At 43.6% G+C, this 19,214-nt stretch overlaps 1 protein-coding gene and 1 pseudogene across 6 annotated transcripts in view; both read right to left on the bottom strand.

Moving 5' to 3' along the window:
- LOC139363490 (argininosuccinate synthase-like) overlaps positions 1-19,208 on the bottom strand; it is a 39,372-nt pseudogene extending 20,164 nt beyond the window's left edge. The window contains exon 1 of the transcript XR_011623963.1: positions 18-19,208. The product of XR_011623963.1 is annotated as an argininosuccinate synthase-like (transcript). The remainder of the gene's footprint in view (positions 1-17) is intronic.
- The window catches only part of RIPOR2 (RHO family interacting cell polarization regulator 2), a 248,951-nt gene that overhangs the window by 229,340 nt on the left and 397 nt on the right, over positions 1-19,214 (bottom strand). The gene's annotated exons all lie outside the window — the stretch shown is intronic.

The raw sequence follows: 19,214 nt of genomic DNA, 5'->3' as shown, positions 1-19,214 counted from the left end.
GGGACCGTTTTTAAAACTCGATCTCGGGGATGTCAGGGGTGTTGAGGGCTTTGGCCGGTTCCTGGGTCTTCGTGTAGAGACCTGGAGGCACTTGGTTCTTGGGGTTCTCCAGGGTTCCAGCCTCCCGGCTGATATGCATGAGGTTCTCGTCCATGCTCCACGGGTTCTTGGGAGTGACGGGAATGGGAATCCCGTGTTGCTTTGTGTATTCCATCAGCTCATTACTGCCCTTGAACTGGTTATAGAACTCAGGCATCCTCCAGAGTTCAATGACCTTTATCTGTGAGGGAGTGCCAGCGAGTACCAGATGAGCTCAAACTGGACCTGATCGTTCTCCTTACCCGTGGTGCCGTGGGCACCCTCTCCCGCTGGACGATTTCCACTTGTTTGCTGGCAATGCAGTACCTGGCGAGAGGGGTGCCCAGGAGGTAGCAGTCCTCACACAGTGTGCTGGACTGGATGGCCGGCCAGATGAACTCCTCCACAAACTCCCTGATGACATCCTCAGTGAACACCTGTTTGGTCACAAGTTTCAGTGCCGCCTTCCTGGCTTCCTCGAAGTCTTCCTTCTGGCCAGTGTTGGCCAGGTAGGCAATGACGTCACAGCCTTGTTCCTTCATCCACACGAGGATGCAGGAGGTGTCCAGGCCACCACCATAGGCCAGAACCATGGAGCCTTTGCTGGACCTAGCATCTGGGATTGGAGGCACTAGTTCTAAGCATCTGGAGCCTCTCTTCATAGTGCAGTGAACCACTCTTGTCAGGCAGTGGTGGCAGGCAACAGAGCAGAAGCATGCAGATTTTTAAACCATTGTTAAAGGTTTACAGTTCTGTGTCGTTTTGGAAGCAGTGTGCCCCCAGACTGCCAACTGACCCTCAAAGAGGAAGGAAAGCCCTCACCTTGCCTCCCGACAATACTGCAGCGCTGTTTCTCATAACTTGTAACTGCTGCTTCCCTACTCTGTCCACGGAGCAGGTGAGTATCAGACTTAGCTGAGGCTGATAATCGTTTCTAGATTTTGTCAATGCTTTGCCTTCAGTTTCCTCTTTATGCCTCTTTTAATCCATTGATATCCTTCTCACCATGGGTTTTCTTTGATGACTTGGAAAGCTATTTTCTCTGTTTCTAGTTATTTATTGAAAATTGAAGTTGCCATCCTTTCGGCTCCACAACATTCTCTGAAGCCAAATTTGTGACTTCAGGTTGTATGTCGATGGGTGAGCAATCAGACATGTGGGGCCATGCTCAGTTTAACCTTCAAATATTCACACTAAATGGACGGGAGAAGAGTCCAGAAAAAGAGGCCATAGTTGATATGTAGAGGTCTCTTTTACCATTTAATGGTAACAGGAAGCCCTCTCTGCCTCACGCCCGCTCCCACCCACAGCTCCTGGTGTACAGGTGGGTGGCAGGAGTTCTAAAAATTTGATCTACTCAAGGGGGGAAAAAGGTAATTTAGAAGCTTCTATTTATTTAGCTTTAGGATTCTTCCAGACAAATTCCAATAAGAGCCTGTGGTGGTAAGGTTTCTGCTATTTGGAGATAGTACTTTGGATTTACATAGAAACTCTCTGTTGAATAACAGTGCTCTGGAAGCCCAGAGCTAGGGGAAGACTGGGTGCATGACAAGGCTTTTTTAGGGTTAGAAGTATAAAAGCAACAGGACCTTTAAAAAAAAAAAATGACAGGGACAGATAAAGAAGTTTACCCTCGCCCCCTCCCAGCACTATTTGTGCCTTAAAAGAAGGGAAAAACAAAAGTTCTTTTTAATTTAAATTGAATTTCTAAGGAGAAAAACATTTCATTGTTTTTAGAATATAACTGATTAAAACGAAAACTGAATGTTGAACTTGAGAAAACCACACAAATTAAAGAAAATGCACATTAGGTTTAAAAGAAAAACTTCCTGTGATATGATGAATATGCATATTCAACACGGCTTTGGAAAACATTGTTTTTTCACTTTAAGGAGCAATCTTTCCCTTCCCTTAGTCCTCTAGTGAGCAACTGTTCAGGAAGAGTGAGAGGGTGGGTTTTCTTAGAGGTCAAGAATCAGAGCTGTGGGAGACACTGAAATATGGGCTTGACCAGAAGACTGTGATACATGGATGAGCTTCTTCACGACTCCAAGGGATGATTTGGTTGTGCTTTGATATATGGTATTTCAAAACCAAGTTGTACGTGTATTCACCAACAAAAGAAACTGAAGAAATTGCATGAGATTAAAAGTTACAAAGATTGTTGGGTTTTTTGTTTTTGAGTCACAAGCAAGTCATTTTTAAAAGCATCGTGCTCAGCAAGACAGGTTTATAAATGAATGCTACTCACAGATGGAAACTAAAGAATGAACAAAACCACTAAAAGCTACATAAAAGGTTTCTTATTTTTCTGTACTGTATGATTAATTAGAGCCATCGTGTGAAAAAGAGAGGAAAATTGCTTCTCTTCATGGTATTTTGCTATTAGGGAGCTTTTATTAGATATTTATTTAGGTATACATTTTGTCACATGTATAAATGAGAGCCAAGTTCATTATTTGAGATCTCACTAATTGGGATTTATGAGAAGTCACATAGAGATGGTTTCAAGTTTACCTCTGCTTAGCAAATGAAAAATAAAGGACTGCGAAGGGCGGATTGAAAAGATGAACCTTCTAAAGCATTTTGGAAGCTCAATATGCAAACAACGGAGACACTAATTATAAATGCTTCCTGTTTATCCTTAAAGACAAGTAGCCTGAGAATTTCTAGAAGGCAATACCTTGTTACCCTGAGCAGCTGTACATTTTTCTTTTTCTGTATATTAGAGAAAGGAGTTTTATGTGTACTCACAAAGAAATCATTTACATGAATTTCAGAATATGAATCCTGCAATTGCTTTGAATTTGTGAACGTTCACTGTCAGATGGAGATTACGGTGGTCTAAAATTCAAGACCATGCCAACTTTAAAGAAGGTAAACAGAGGAAAATCTTGGGGCATACAGCACGAATGCCTCTGAAAGGAATTTGGCAGGAGGTAAGAGGCTGAGGTCTGGAGGAAACAAATAATAACTCAAGTGCTCTCCAGTGGAGAGGAGGCTGAGAAGAGGCCACTCTGGCTTGCTCCACAGGCCCTAGACCACTCCCGGGCTGCTCAGGTGTGAGTCTGTTTGCTGATTTGCTGACATCACCGGCCTCACAAGTCCTGACACAGCAAGTGCAAAAGAAACCACTCAGGTAAACGGCACATTCTGGGATCCGCAAGTCTTCTATAAGTAGCTGCTCCAATTTCCAAATGTTAAAACAAAAAAGTAAGCTCATAAAGAACTTGCTGATGCATTCTATTTTTAAAATAATAATAAAAAATAATTTGGGTGATACTGCATAGATCACAAAAGATTTCCACGTGCATTATCTTGATGCAAACGACAATCGCGTAAGGGTGGATTCAATTCACCTACTTTTGCTTACAAGACGGCCCAAGCACCGAGAAGCGAAGAAAAGCACTTAGCACACAGGACTGCAGAGCCACCCAACCCTCTGCGGGTTCCCAGGGGGAGGCGCTCGAGGGTGAAGTACAAACCCATCCCCAGGCTCCGAAAGAAAAGTCTACAAGCTGACCTCTGTGGGAGGGTCAGGGCCCAGGGTCTAAATATAGACATGCTGTGCAGCGGTTTCTGTTTCTTTCACGCACAGCACAGAAGGAAAAGCGTTTGGGGTTCAGTTCTGGCAGGAAATAAATACGTAACCGGCCTCGTGGTGGCCATCCTGTAGCTGGCTCACTCCGAGCAGACACCTTGGGGGATGACAGGGGCATCCTCCGCTAAGGGTGGGAACAGCCTTGGGCACCCCAAATGCTGGGGAGAAAGAGGGCCCCCCTCCCTGGGTATGAGTCACCAAATTCTTGAGCGACTTAGGTGCTCCTGCCCCACCCTCTTCTCCACCTCAGCCCAGCCTCTCAAATACCGTGATCCGCAGACGCTCCCAGGTTGGGAAACCGACTGAACAAGAGGGAAGAGGCAAGTTCCGTGGACAGGAGACACACCCAGCAGCCGAGGAAGGCAGAGGTGCTCCAGTCGGGCCGCTGAGCCATCCTTCTTGGCTCGGTTCTGAGAAGAAAGGGTAGTGGGCACCGTCCGTTGGAAGTGGGCTGGCTGCCTACGACCCCCACCAGCTCTAAGTCCAAGGGTTCTGTGTGTTCAGATTTCTTTCTGAGTGGCCCCTACCACCCTCGTCCTACATAAAAAAGAATTCAGGGACTCAAGGTAGGCATTCTGTAGAGATTTGAATATTCGGTTAATTTTCCTTCACTGTATTCTCAGATACCTGGACATTCAGCACAGCGCAGGAAGATGCAGTTTCCAATAGATTTCCAAATATCTCCTTAGCTGCCCTCAGACATCGCCAGCCCTTGTCCTGCCTCTCGGAGACTCCCAGAGCTGTGTGCATTTCAACCGGGCCCATGTTTTGAGATTTGGGGAGAGATTGTAGGGTGTATTTTCTGACTAGACAGCGTGGCCACTGGAAGAACCATAAAATTAGGAGTTGATTGATTTGAGCTTGAGTCCTAGAGTTCTAGCAGTGAAAACCCGCTCTGGACTTATGAGTGTCTGAATGTTGGCTCTGTTCTGCCACACTGTGGCCTGTGATTTTTAGTAAGTCCTTTAACTTCTCTGAGCCTCAGCCTCTCACTTGCAAAATGGATACAATTACCAACCTTATAGGGTTGAACTGAGGATTAAGTGAGATAATGCCCAATAGGGGAGCTGGCACAATGCCTGATACTGAGAGGTGACAATGTGCTAGCAGCCCTCACTCTCAGTGCCTCCTTGGCCTCCAGCCTTGGCGTCCACTCTGGCGGCACTTGAGCCCTTCAGCCCGCCAGGGTACCATGGGAGCCCCTCTCTGGGATGGCTGAGACCGGAGCTTCCTTCCTCTGCTTGCAGGGAGGTGTGGAAGGAGAGGCGCGGGTGGGAACCGGGGCTGCGCTCACCGGACGGTATGAGTTCCGGTGGGCGCTGGCACAAGCTCAGCAGGCCCCACAAACGGAGCGGCCAGCCGGCACCGCAGGCCCAGGGCAGTGAGGGCCTTAGCACCCGGGTCAGCAGCTGCGGAGGTTGCGCCGGGTCCCCCCGCAGTGCCAGCTCGCCGGCTTCGCACTCAAATTCTGGCTGGGCCTTAGCTGCCTCCAGGTGGGGCAGGGCTCGGGACCTGCAGCCCGCCATGTCTGAGCTCCTCCCCCTGCGATGGACTCCCGGGCGGCCTAAGCCTCCCTTATGGGCGCCGTCCCCTGCTCCGTGGTGCAGGGTCCTATTGACAGCCCAAGGGCTGAGGAGTGCAGGCAGGGCTCCAGACTGGCAGGTAGCTCCACCTGCAGCCCTGGTGCAGGATCCACTGGGTGAAGCCAGCTGGGCTCCTGAACTGGCTGGGGACTTAACTTCTATATCTAGCCTAGGATCATATGTGCACCATCAACACTCTGTGTCTAGCTCAGGGTTTGTAAATACACCAATCAGTACTCTGTATCTAGCTAACCTAGTGGGGACTTGGAGGACTAGCACTCTGTGACTCCGTGTCTGGCTCAAGGATTGTAAACGCACCAATCAGCACTCTGTGGCTAGCTCAGGGTTTGTAAATACACCAATCAGTACTCTGTGTCTAGCTCAAGATTTGTAAATAGGCCAATTGGTACTCTGTATCTAGCTAACTAGCACTCTGTGACTCTGTGTCTAGCTCAAGGATTGTAAACGGACCAATCAGCTCTCCGTAAAATGGACCAATCAGCAGGATGTGGGTGGGGCCAGATAAGGGAATAAAAGCAGGCTGCCGGGACCAGCCAGAGGCAACCCACTCCAGTCCCATTGCACACTGTGGAATTTTTATTCTTTTGGTTTTTGCAATAAATCTTGCTGCTGTTTTTTTTTTGGGGTCCATGCTGCTTTTATCAGCTGTAACACTCACCAGGAAGGTCTGCAGCTTCACCCCTGAAACCAGCGAGACCACAAACCCACCAGGAAGAACAAACAAGTCCAGACGCACTGCCTTTAAGAGCTGTGATACTCACCACGAAAGTCTGCAGCTTCACTCTTGACTGCAGAGACCATGAACCCACCAGAATGAAAAAGCTCCAGACACATCTGAATGTCTGAAGGAACAAACTCCAGGCACACCATCTATAAGAACTGTAACACTCACTGTGAGAGTCCATGGCTTCATTCTTGAAGTCAGTGAGACCAAGAACCCCCCAATTCTGGACACAATACTAATATTGCCCCTAATAAATGACAGATGTACTGTCTTACTCCTTTCTGAGCTTCAGTTTCCATACAAGAAAAAAATTGGGGGGCAGGGATAGTACGGATCCTTCTAGCTCTGCAGGGTAGTTGTGGGTCTCCAATGAGATAATGCATGTGAAATCACTTCCACCCTTAGGAATGTGAAGTCACTTCCACCCTTAAGAATGTGAAGTTTTAATCAATTTTATCAGGTTGACATTGGGCCCTTCATCTAGTCCACACTAGGGTGGGAAAGTATGGGGAAGAGTGGATCTGATTTGATGTAGGAGGAGGTAAGGAAAGGCCCTGAGAATTGTGCTCTAAGACTGAGAGAAGACACCATTGATTAGTACAACTGGAGGCAGCAGAGTGCAAGGAGAGGTTGCCCTCAGAGAAATGAGGGCCGGGTGCAGTGACTCACGCCGGTAATCCTAGAACTTTGGGAGGCTGAGGCAGGCAGATCATGAAGTCAAGAGATCAAGAACATCCTGGTCAACATGGTGAAACCCTGTCTCTACTAAAAATACAAAAAATTAGCTGGGCGTGGTGGCATGCCCCTGTGGTCCCAAGTACTTGGGAGGCTGAGGCAAGAGAACGGCTTCAACTCGGGAGGTGGAGGTTGCAGTGAGTGGAGATCATGCCACTGCACTCCAACCTGGCGACAGAGCAAGACTCTGTCTAAAAAAAAAGTAAGATAAAAGGAGTGGATAGGAAACCAGGAAGGAACTCTGGCCTGGACACAAAGGAATGTTCACGTACTGACTGTACTGAGACAGTGAGTGGTCTGACTGATGCCTCACAGATGAGCAGGGGCAAGACCAGGAAACAAGTCCCATACCCTGAGCTGGGACTCTCCGTGCCCCACATCACCTTCTCAGATGACAGAAATAGAGACAGCATTGGGAGTGAGGGTGAAGGAAAAAAAAATACGTAACCTTACCCTGAAGATTATGCTTCTCATCTTAAAACAAACAAACAAAAAAAACCCGGTATCTTCATTTTTTAACTGTTGTGGGGAAATAGAAGAAAATCAAAAAAAATTTTTTTTTTTGGTCCTTTTTTGGAATTATAACGATGTCTGGGATACTCAGTTAAAAGCTGGGTTAAAAACATGAAGTCAAACTATATGCTTTTCTTAAGAGATCAAGATATTCTTTAATTCTTTTCCTTCTGTGTGCAGGATATTATTGTTTTAGATTGAAAACACAGACTTTTAACTCAAGGTAGGGAAAGAAAATGGAGTGGGAGAACCAGACAGCCAGAAAGCTCTTCAAACCTAGTGGGACTCCTGGTTTCTCCACAACTGGGTCTTAGCTTGACAGAACCATTACAGCCTCCACTATAGTGTCTCTCCCCTTTTTCCCATCCTTGTTCTTCTGTATCCTCCTGCCTCTGCTTGTCTATGTCATCCTGGCTCAGGTCTTAAATGGGGGGAAAGATCTCTGTTTTTGTGTACAGGTTGTATAATCATATACAATGTCAAAGAAAACGTAGGGTTGATGACTGGCCTAATACATTGTGAATCATAATCATTTACTGCTTATTAAATAAACTATCCCTGCGTAGTTGCCACTGATGATATTGCCAGGGTACAGATGAGGTGAAGTGGGACTTAGAGGGTTCAGAGTCCCTCGTTTGCTCAGAGCTTCCCCTGAGAGAGGACCAGAGCTATGGATAGAATGGGGGTGCCCCGGAACTCAGGGGTTGTCCCCTCTGATGACCATGTTTACTCATGCTTTTTGGTGATTAGAGATCTTACCACTTGCAAATAACTATACTGTATAAGAATACATCCAATAATGGGATACTACTCAGCAACGAACAGGAACAAATATACATGCAATATCGTCGATGAATCTCAAATGTATCATGTTAAGTGAAAGACGCAAGACTCAAAAGGCTACATACTGTATGATTCCGTTTATGAGATTTTTTTTTTTTTTTTAAGATGGGGTCTTGTTGTTTTTTTTTTTTTTTCTTTCTTTCTTTTTTTGAGATAGAGTTTCACTCTTGTTGCCCAGGCTGGAGTGCATTGGTGCGATCTAAGCTCACTGCAACCTCTGCCTCTTGGGTTCAAGCGATTCTCATGCCTCAGCCTCCTAAGTAGCTGGGATTACAGGCATATAACACAATGCCCAGCTAATTCTGTATTTTAGTAGAGGCGGGGTTTCTCCATGTTGGTCACGCTGGTCGTGAACCCCTGACCTCAGGCGATCCACCCACCTTGGCCTCCCAAAGTGTTGGGATTACAGACGTGAGCCACTGCGTCTGGCGCCGGGGTCTTGCTATTGCACTTGCCTAGGCTGGAGTGCAGTGGCTATTCACAAGCAGGATCCCACTACTGATCAACATAGGAGTTTTTACCTGCTCTGTTTTCAACCTGGGCCGGTTCACCCCTCTTTAGGCAACCTGGTGGTCCCTCACTCCCAAAGGGTCACCATATTGATATTAAACTTAGTGCAGACACCCCGTCAGCAGAGCACACTATACCCCAGAACTCCTGGGCTCAAGCCATCCTCCCGAGTAGCTGGGACTTTAGGCATGTGCTACTGTACCCAGCTTATGAGACATTCTGGAAAAGCCAAAACGATAAGGACAGGAAACAGATCACTGGTTGACAAGGGTTGGGGAAAGGGATTAACTCCAAATGGGCATGAAGGAATGTCTGGGGTGATGGAACTCTTCTATATCTTCATTGTTGTGGTGGTTACACGACTGTAAGTATTTGTCAAGACCCATAGGACTGCACACTTAAAAAGTATGCTGTACTCTATGTAATTATACCTCAATAAACATGACTAAATTTTTTTTAAACTATTAACAAAGATTGACTGATATATATGTTGGAGTGTTTAGAATAAAGTATACAGATGTCTGTAATTTATTTAGACAGCATTAAAAATAAGATTTATTAAAGGATTTATAGAGAGATACATAGTTAGGTATGTGATGTAGGTGGTAGTTACATGGATATTCACTGTATAATTATTTCAACTTTTCTATATGTGAAATGTATTAATAACAAAATGTTGGAAAACATTTAAAAATACATCTAATGCATTTTCTTCACCATCTATGCCATTTAGAGGGTTGCTTGTAGACCCATACACTTGCTTTCATACTCTCTCATGAGTTCAAGAGTACTCTCCCTCCCCCCTTCAAACCATCCTAATAGGAGTAAAGTTTCCCCTTGGTACAGAGGGGAAGAGCTCTTGGGGTTCTTTGCCGACTCACATGAATTTACTGTCCTCCCTTTGATGCAGTATCAGCAAGCGAATCCTTTATGGTGTTGTTTTTTTTTTTTTTACTTGCTTGAAAATGGAAGGAATGGATTAATTTCACTCAATTTGTAACAAACCTCAGGGAACAAGCTTTGGGCAGGAGCAATTCAAAGTGTTAGCAAGTATCTCAGTCTCCGTTTTTCTTGATACTGCCTGGTTCTTGCTGCTGGCTCAGGCTTTGCCTGCCTCTTTCCATCCCACCCTGCAATGGAGGTAAGAACTAAGCCACCTGCTCCCAAACACAAGAACCTCTCTGATGCCTCAGAAACCAGGCACCCCTAGAGCCAACCCTTGATGGGATTGGAAATGGTCTTGTTTCCAAATCACTCTCTGTTTGGTGGAGGATGAAAAGATCTCCCCTTCAAAGAGTGTGTGAGGCATAGGTTTTTGAAAATAGATATGCATACCTTCTCCCGATTACCGTGACCTTTAAAATAGCCCAGTTTCCAGCTGGAAACAGAAAGAGCAGCACAGCGTGACTGGAGAGTCACAGATGTCCAGCCTCCATAAGTAAGTACATGGATAGTTCAATTCCCAACCAATACAATCCACTTTACAATTATAATCATTTTTTAATATTTAAGTGAATCAGATTAGATACACTTAAAGTGTCTCAAACTCTACAAGCTTTCATTTGGATTTGGGTATATGGATCCTGTCTGAAGAAATTTATTTCTATTGACATAAAAAGGTACCCAAGTTATGTTGTGAAATGAAACAGTAAGTTGTAGAACATGGTATTATTCTGATCCCATTAAAAAATATATTTAGCTCAGCACTTTGGGAGGCCAAGATGGGAAAATTGCTTGAGCCCACAAGTTCAAGACCTGCCTGGGCAACAGAGCAAGACTCTGTCTCTACAAAAAATTAGCTGGGCATGGTGGCACATTCCTGTGGTCCCAGCTACTTGGGAGGCTGAGGTGGGAAGACGGCTTGAGCCCAGAGGTTCGAGGCTGCAGTGAGGCTGCAGTGAGGCTCCAGTGAGCTGCGATGGCGCCACATGCCTGGGTGACACAATGAGACCCCATCTCAAAAAAAAAGTTTTATGTTTTAGCTCTTATTTTTAATGTTTAAAAATGGATATTTAACTTAATGGGCTATAATCTATTAACATCATTGTTTATTTGATGCTCACGTTGTCCCAGTTTTGCCAGTAGAAGCCCCTCCAAGGCAGCTCCCCAATCATTTTGACAGATTTCCTTTTCTTTTTTTTTTTTTTTTTTTTTTTTTAGCACTTCTTTATTTTCTGGCACAAGGTGTTTCAGCTTAATCTTGTAATTTAACTGCGGCAGCCCTGGGATCAGAATTTTTCCAATGAGCCCTCATTCCTTTTGGTGTGACTGATATTCAAAAACCAAGATCTGGGTACTAGGTCGCTCATTGCTATTGGGTGTTACTGCTTCTAGATCCTTTTAGTGGACAGAGCTAGGAAATATCTGTGTCTGTCTGTCTATTTAGATTATTCTAATTCCAGGGCAACAAATCGGATTCTTTTTTGTCTTCACTCATTTTATATTTGTATCTGCCTTCTCCCACAGTGAGAACTCTGGCTCCCAACATATCATGTAGGTACTTGTTTGCTTAGTTCTGCAATACACAAAATAGTTTTAGAATTGTTATAACTGTGGTCTACAAAAAACAAATCTGCTAAACAGAGTTTAAGGTTATTTTTATTACTTTTTTTTTTTTTTGCTTTTTGACTGAGGATATTTAGCCAAAGTATTGTGTTCAAATGTTACTTGGATTAATTCTTTTCATTTTCTTCCATGTAGTTGTGCTATTCATTTGAAATATAGTTCATTGGTTTCTGTTTGCATTCAATTTGCATTTTTTCTCATACTTGTTTATTTAATTTTATTTTTGAATGTATAGAGAATTGATAACATTTTAAAACAAAAACTATACAAAAAGGTTATATGTATATATATTTAGCATATTTTACAAAAGAAATGGGAGTGCTATGCTGCATGGGGTGAGGGCTGGGAATTCTAGATGACTTTCTCTCTGTTGTATGTTTCTATATTGTTTGATTTTTATACAACATGGGTATATTAGGTTTGTATCAGATGAAAACAAAATCAAGACATATTTTTCAGTGCTATTGCCCAAGTTTACAGTTTTGACAACTGTGTAGGGAGGGTAGGAGGGGGTAAGGTGTGTGTATATAATTAACATGTTCTTACACAATGAAACCATTTCTTGGATCTTGCTATTTCAGAGGAAAAACTGGTACTCACATAGTGGGTTGGATCTAGGCTAACATATTTCAAGATGCTTTCCATTCCCTAAGATCCTCCTTACCCCCAACTTGATACACTAGCTTAATGCTTCTGAGAAAATTTGCTATTCTGGTAATTTTCTGCTACCAACCAGAGACCAAGTTATCATTCTAGCGATTAACTTTTGGGGCTCTTTAGATCCCTCATCAAACAAACAACCTGAGAATTACAGACTTCAGAATCCTTCGAGGTTCTGAGTTCTCTAATCCCTCTGTTGGTTTCATTTTCTTTTTTATGTTTATTAGCTGTCTTTGTATTTGCTGCTGCTTCCTCTCCTTTCCTTTTCCCTCCACACCCTCTCTTTTGTCCATCCTTGGCTGGAGACAGCTAAAATATCTGTCCAGATCATGTACATACAAAGAAAACACTTTCTCAACCAACGGACCTCCTTGAATTATTCAAAGTACCTTCCATTCTCCAGTTTCCCATCATTTTTCTTCCTTGACAGTATAAACTGGAATTGGACATTTGGCAATTGTACCCATGGATTTAATCATTCAGGCAGGAAGGAGGAGGGTAAGCCTTCTACAGAAGCAAGTATTCTTCTGAATGATGAGAAAATAGGTAACAACATGTTTGAAGGTATATAAATAATTTTATGCCAGTATAAACACTAGGGTCCCTAAAACAAAATGCAGTAGCATTCTCTGTAATTGGCAGAGCTGTTGGTAAACAAGATTCGGAACTGGGGAGAAACCCAGGCCTTGTGGGGCCCAGCCGCCTGTTGTCTGGGATGAGGCTGTTAATGGATAAATTTAGCAGGTGTCTAGACTGAAACCCAGGAAAATATGTGACCTATGAATTATACAGAACGTTCTAAAAGGTTTCTTTCTTTTTTGTGCTTGGGGTAAGCCCCTCACTGACCTCCTCTCAAATCTTTAAGCTTGTAGCTTAAAGGAAATAGAAACCAAGAGAGGAATTTGCCTGGTATATTCTTCTCCACTTCAGAGCAGAGAAGCCCAGCCTGAAGCCTAAAATCGCAGCACAAGGGATTTGTCAGTCAGTAGCGATTCTGATGGTCAGAACAGCAGCAAGAGACCAAATCAGCAGGTTGGGAAAGGCAGCAACACGGTTTCTGCTGTGGTCTGGGACACTTGGGTGTTTGTATCCACGTTGAAAAGCTCAATCTGCAACCACAGTGCCTCCCCATGCTGGTACAAAATCCCAGAGGGGAGGAGACCAGGGGAGAAACATGAGTGTTGTCAAGGCCTGACCCTTGCCAGATAACAGGTAAGCCAGGACAGAAAGCCGATAGGAAGCTGGGATACTCTGTAAATTGACGCTGGATCTCTCTGCAAGCAGGGGCCATCTGCAGAGTGGGTAGCCTTGTGCAGATGGAGGACTCTGGGAAAGGTGCCCACATATTCTTCCTATCCCAAGCCCCTCTGTCTCCCTTAGATCTTGGCTTCAGGTTCTCATCTGAAGACAGTGGTATTTAGAAGAAAATCTAAGACTCTTTCTATGAATCAGAGTGCCTTCCAGAGCTGCACATGCAGTGAGGAATAGCCAGCTGGGTTCTTACCTCCCTGTGTAGAATTGTCAACCCAGGTTGGTGGCAGACAGGAAAGCCCTCCTTCGAAGTCCCACAGCCCCAACCACAGTCCAGGGCATGGTCTGTGGGATTCAGACTGCTGCCTGACCAGGTCCCCTTGCCCAGTCACAATTAAGAATGCCATCACACTGAGTCAGGAGAACGGCTCACGAAGCAGAACAAGACAATTAAGTCACATTGACACTGGGAGGAAGTCGCCAGTGGTATCTCTGAGACAGCAGATTCCCTACTCTCAAGTGCATATCAGCTTTGTCACTGTTGTCTTTTCAGTGGGACAGAGAAAACTCATTTCCATTCCTTTCATTGGAGTCCACAAAAAGTGCTACCCAGCGGTCGCCTCCATCAAAGCTCTACTTAACAGAGTTCAACTGTTGTTTTGTTTGTTTGTTTGTTTTGTTTTTTTTTGAGACACCATTTGCTGTGTCACCTAGGCTGGAGTGCAGAGGCAAAGTAATAGCTCAGTGTAACCTCCAACTCCTGAGTTCAATCAATCCTCCTGCCTCAGCCTCCTGAGTAGCTGGGATTATAAGCACACACCACCATGCCTACTAACTTAAAAAGAAAAAATTGTTTATAGAGACAGGATCTTGCTATGTTGCCAGGCTGGTCTCTAATTCCTGGCCTTGAGTGATCCTCCCACCTCAGCCTCCCAAAGCATTGGGATTACAGGTGTAAGCCACCACACCAGGCCAGAGTTCAACTTTTTAAAGAGGTGAAACAGTAAGTTCCAAATGGGCTCTGTCATCTGGTTGCATTTACTTGTACTGAAAACAGCCTGGAGATCCTCTGTAGGGGCAAACACTCCATTTTCCCAGAAGAACAGGAGTCACACCCCTAGGGGCCAAGATTGGTTTTTCCCTAGTGTATCTGTGTTGCCTCCTGTGTGGTGTGGTGCAAGCCAGCTGAATGTGAGGGTGGGGTGCATCGCTGAGGAAGATGGGGATACCTTCTCCAGTATGACATTTCTCCAATTATTTTGTGAAAAAATGTGCAGGTGGAAATGGTAAGCCCTTCATACTGCCTCAAATGCCACTATTACCAATTTTAGGCCCTCAGCTCCCAATAGCTACATTGCCAGGAACTGTGCTAGGCATTTGACATTTTATGTCTTTTAATCCCCCTCAATGACACTGGGAGGTTTGGTATTGTTGTAATAACCATTTTAAGGTTGAGGAAGTGGGCACTCAGGGAGGTGGAATAAATTGCCCACAGGCCAACAGCTAAGAAGTTATAGAAACAGGATTTGAAGCCAAATCTCCCGGTTGTCAAAGCTTATATACTATTTAGGGTTTCTTTCCTTTAATCCCCCACCCCAACTGTGGCAGACTAAAGGAAAGAAAGGCTCTCAGGGCACTCAGTTATCTGTACCGCCCCTCATTCCCATGCCCTGCCCTGACCCTGCTGTCATCATGTGGAAGGCCCAGGTACCCACGGAGCTGTTGCTCTGTCTGTACTCCTCTTTACCTGGGCAGGTCACAGGTAAGCAGTTTGACAGGGTTTACAGGACACCAGATAGGTCCTTCTCCCGAATGTCTGCTCAGTGTCACACATGTGTGTCTTTGCAGTGACCTTTGGCCTCTTTTAAAATTCAAATATCCCTAAGACAGGTAACATATTACTGTTCTCATACCTTGATTTGATTATTATATTTTTTTCACTATATTGCTATGGACTAAAAAAGAAAATAATCTAAATATTTAATTACAGATTCTGGGGGTGAAAGGAAGAAGTGAGGAAGGCTTAGGGAAGATGGACTTTGGGATCCATCGCTTTAATATGAGTTTAATTTTGATGGAACCCAGACGGTTATTGAGTAGATGAGGTGCCAGGTATTTTGCTAAGGGTTATAGGCATGCAGAGCATATTAAGGATTGGTTCTTACCTGGGGATATTTGAATATAGTTTGGGTATTAAATAATATGTGGGGATCATTGTTAATTTTATTACACAGTTATATAGAAAAATGTCCTTATATTTTAGAGATGCTCTTACTAAAATATTTAGTGTGGAGATGTCATAATGTCTGATTTATTTTTAAATGTTTCAATAGGAAATTAGATGAAGCAAATATGGCAAAATGTTAATAATTGTTAAATTTAGGTGATAGATACATAAGATTCATTATACTATTTTCTCAACTTTACTGAATGTTTGAAAATTTTCATAATGAAAAGTAAAACAAAAACAAATGAGCAAACAAAAAAACTTAAAGCTTTCCAGTAGCTCAAAATCGAAGTTCTATTGCAAAGATGACAATTAGGTTTTGTAGTAAGCAGAATTCGAAGATGGCCCCATGATTCTTGCCCACTGGCATATAAGCCGTGTATAATTCTTGCACCTTGGGTATAAATATGATGAGATTTTACTTCTGTGATTAGATTATGTTATATGGCCAAAATGAGGGATTTTGCAAATGTAATTAAAGTCCTTGATCAGTCCATTTTTAACTAATCAAAAGAGATTATCCTGGGTGGGCCTGACCTAATTAGGTGAGCCCTTTAAAGAAGAGTCTATAAGCAGCAAAAGACCCTTGTTGGCCTTGAGGAAGCAAACTACCATGTTCTGGAGAGGGTCATGTGGCAGGGAACAATGGGTGGCCTTTAGTTGCTGAAGGCCTCAGGCCTACAACTGCAAGAAACTAAATTCTGTCCATTGAGCTTGGAAGAAGACCCTGAGCCTCAGATGAGATTGCAGCCCCAGAGGACACCTTGATTGCAGCCTTGGGAGACCCTGAGCAGAGAATCCAGCTAATTCATGCCCATGGAAACTGTGAGATAAAAAATGTATGTTGTTTTAAGGCGATAAACTTGTGGTAATTTGTTACAAAGCACTAGAAAACAAATATAAATTTCAAGCAGTGAGACAATTCTAATTGATTAGACATGGCACCTTAAGACACTATATTAGAAAAGATTCCAAGGCAGGGCCTGGTCTCCTTGGGGGATAAAGAGAAAGCTGTGGTTGATTAGCAATGTCTGCATAGGCATGGAAATGGAGAGTGGTAGCACATGTCCCTCCTATGGCAATTCAAGGTCCCTCTGTGTATTTAAATGAAAGGGGTTTACTAACTTATTTTTCTTAAGGACAGAATAACCCCAAAGGATTATATAACTTGAGTCTCCAAGTTGGAGGAAACGCTGACCTATGAGAAAAGCTTCAGAGAAAGAAGAAAGGAAACGTTAGCAAAGCAGATTTTAGCAGTTGCAAAATATTGCTGAGGGCCACCCTTGCAGGCTGACATTTGCAGTGATAGGCTGCCTTCCCTCACAGGTGTCTTCACTCTTTCTCCCTTTCCACTTTCTTTAATTTGCTGCCTGCAAACATGTACAGGTCTTTTGTGAGTTAAAAACGCAACCCTCCAAAAATGTCACTTGATCCTGTTCCTATTTCTAACTCACACTGACTCTCATGCAGCAGGGTTCTTGACCATCCTGGAAGAATATCAGAATTCCCTCCTTAGACACTATGCCAAAGAGGTTCAGGACCAGCCTGCTTAATGTTGAGCTTACATTCAACATCTATTAATATATCATTTCACATTAAAACCATGCAGAAATCAGCACAATAGTCAGATGTTAGTCTCAAAATTTAAGTGAAATGTCTGTAGTAAAGCAGGCTTTTCTCATAATTCTTAAGAGTATAGACCAACTTCCCATCCATACTAGTGAAACCATGTAGATCAATAATCCAGCTTTTCTCAGTGACGGATTCCATAATGGAGATATTGTATTAAAACTGTAAGATCACAACTATTTTCCTATAGATATAGAATGAAGTTTCACAAAAACTGGAGTTTAAGGTACGCGCAAGTAAAAGAAACATGATCAAGAAAGTAAAGGCCCAGAGAAAACTGATGGCTTCTTTAATTAGATCAAAGTAAAGGAAGTATTTTGCTTGATGTAAATTATTTCCTTGTCTTTGAATTGTCATTTGGAAACCAACCAGCCCAGCTTGCCTCCAAAACTAGTAGACTGTGACTATGTTGGATACATGTTCCTAAGCCACTCATTCATCTTAATTTAACTGTCTATACCAGGGGTTTGTAACACATAAGAAAGAGTTGCCAACGTGTAACTAGGCATAAAGAACACTGTGTGACGAACTTCTATTTTATTTTATTTTATTTTTCAGATGGAGTTTTGCTCTTGTCGCCCAGGCTGGAGTACAATAGCATGATCTCTGCTTACTGCAATCTCTGCCTCTTGGGTTCAAGCGATTCTCCAGCCTCAGCCTCTCGAGTAGTTGGGATTACACGTGTCCACCACCACGCCCGGCTAATTTTTGTATTTTTAGTAGAGATGGGGTTTTACCATGTTGGCCAGGCTGCTCTTGAACTCCTGACCTCAGGTCATCTGCCCCCCTCAGCCTCCCAAAGTGCTGGAATTACAGGCGTGAGTGACTGCGCCCGGCCTATGTGATGGACTTCTAATGAGAACAACACCTAGCACATAAACCAGGGCTTGGCTACTGGTGATCCACAGTTGTCACACGTTGCCTCAGAACATTGATGTTATATATTTAAAATTCAAAGAATAAACTGCCAACATTTAAACTTGAGAGCTTTCACATAGAAATTAGTATTTCTTGCTTTTTTTTTTTTTTTTTTTTGAGACAGAGTTTCACTCTTGTTACCCAGGCTGGAATGCAATGGCGTGATCTCGGCTCACCGCAACCTCCGCCTCCCGGGTTCAAGCGATTCTCCTGCCTCAGCCTCCCCAGTAGCTGGGATTACAGGTGTCCACCACCACGCCTGGCTAATTTTTGTATTTTTAGTAGAGACAGGGTTCCACCATATTGGCTAGGATGATCTTGATCTCTTGACCTTGTGATCCGCCTGCCTTGGCCTCCCTAAGTACTGGGATTACAGGCATGAGCTACCGCATCCACCCACTTTTTTTGAAAAATTGGAAAATCTACCAACCTGTACCCCATTCCCCATGGAAACAATCTGATGGCATTGAATGGTGGGTGTCCCACTATGATGGGACACATATTTTCCCACTTGCTGTACTCTCTACCACTCCCTATTGCTACCTCATACTGAGGCCAAATGTCAGTTGTTATTTATCATCGTGGTTTCACTATCATTTTTCTCACAACAGAGACAGGAAGAAAGTGAACTATTCGTTACCCCTGAAAACAGATACCTTTCACTCAGTCTTCTCAGGAGCCCAGCCCCTCCACCCATTTGAATTTGCTGACATCTGAGATAAATAAACATCTCTAAGAACAGACACACACGAATTTGTTACTTGTTTATGAGAAATGGTTTTGGCATACATTTGAAATGCTTTTTCATTCTCAGATTACTCCAATGCTAAAAACTCCCTTTTGGTTAGAGTTCCTGTCTACACAGTTGTGAGTTTGATAATTTAAGAAGCATACAATTGGGTCGTTTGAAGGAAATATGACTCACTGATCCTTGAATTTCACCTTATCTAGCTACACTGCTGATAACCTGTTTGATTCAGATGTTCCATTTTTTTCCCTACTGTAATAAACAAAAATTCCAATTCACATGACTCCTCGATCAATGTAAATATTTATTTGTATTTTCCATGTAGTTGGAGAAATAAAGAAAAGAGGCCCTGTGGCCCTGTCTTGCTCACCACTTGAAACAAAATGTATCTAGTTACCTCTAATTAGGATAGTGCTGGGAAGGAAATAGGAAGAGAGAGAGTAGGTAAAAAATACCAAAGTCCATTGGAAAAGGGAGCACAGGAAGGTGGAAGAGAGGAGGAAAGGGGTGAGATTGGAGAAGATTTGCAGAGGGCAAGAAATGAGTGTGTTGCGGGAAAGTGTGGAAAACAAAGGCAGAGAGTAGGTAACAACCCATCGGGACACTCA

This window comes from Macaca nemestrina, chromosome 5, assembly GCF_043159975.1.
Source record: "Macaca nemestrina isolate mMacNem1 chromosome 5, mMacNem.hap1, whole genome shotgun sequence".
Lineage (NCBI taxonomy): Eukaryota > Metazoa > Chordata > Mammalia > Primates > Cercopithecidae > Macaca > Macaca nemestrina.
Note: the sequence above shows the minus strand (reverse complement) of the source record. Positions and strands in the feature narration are given on the sequence as shown.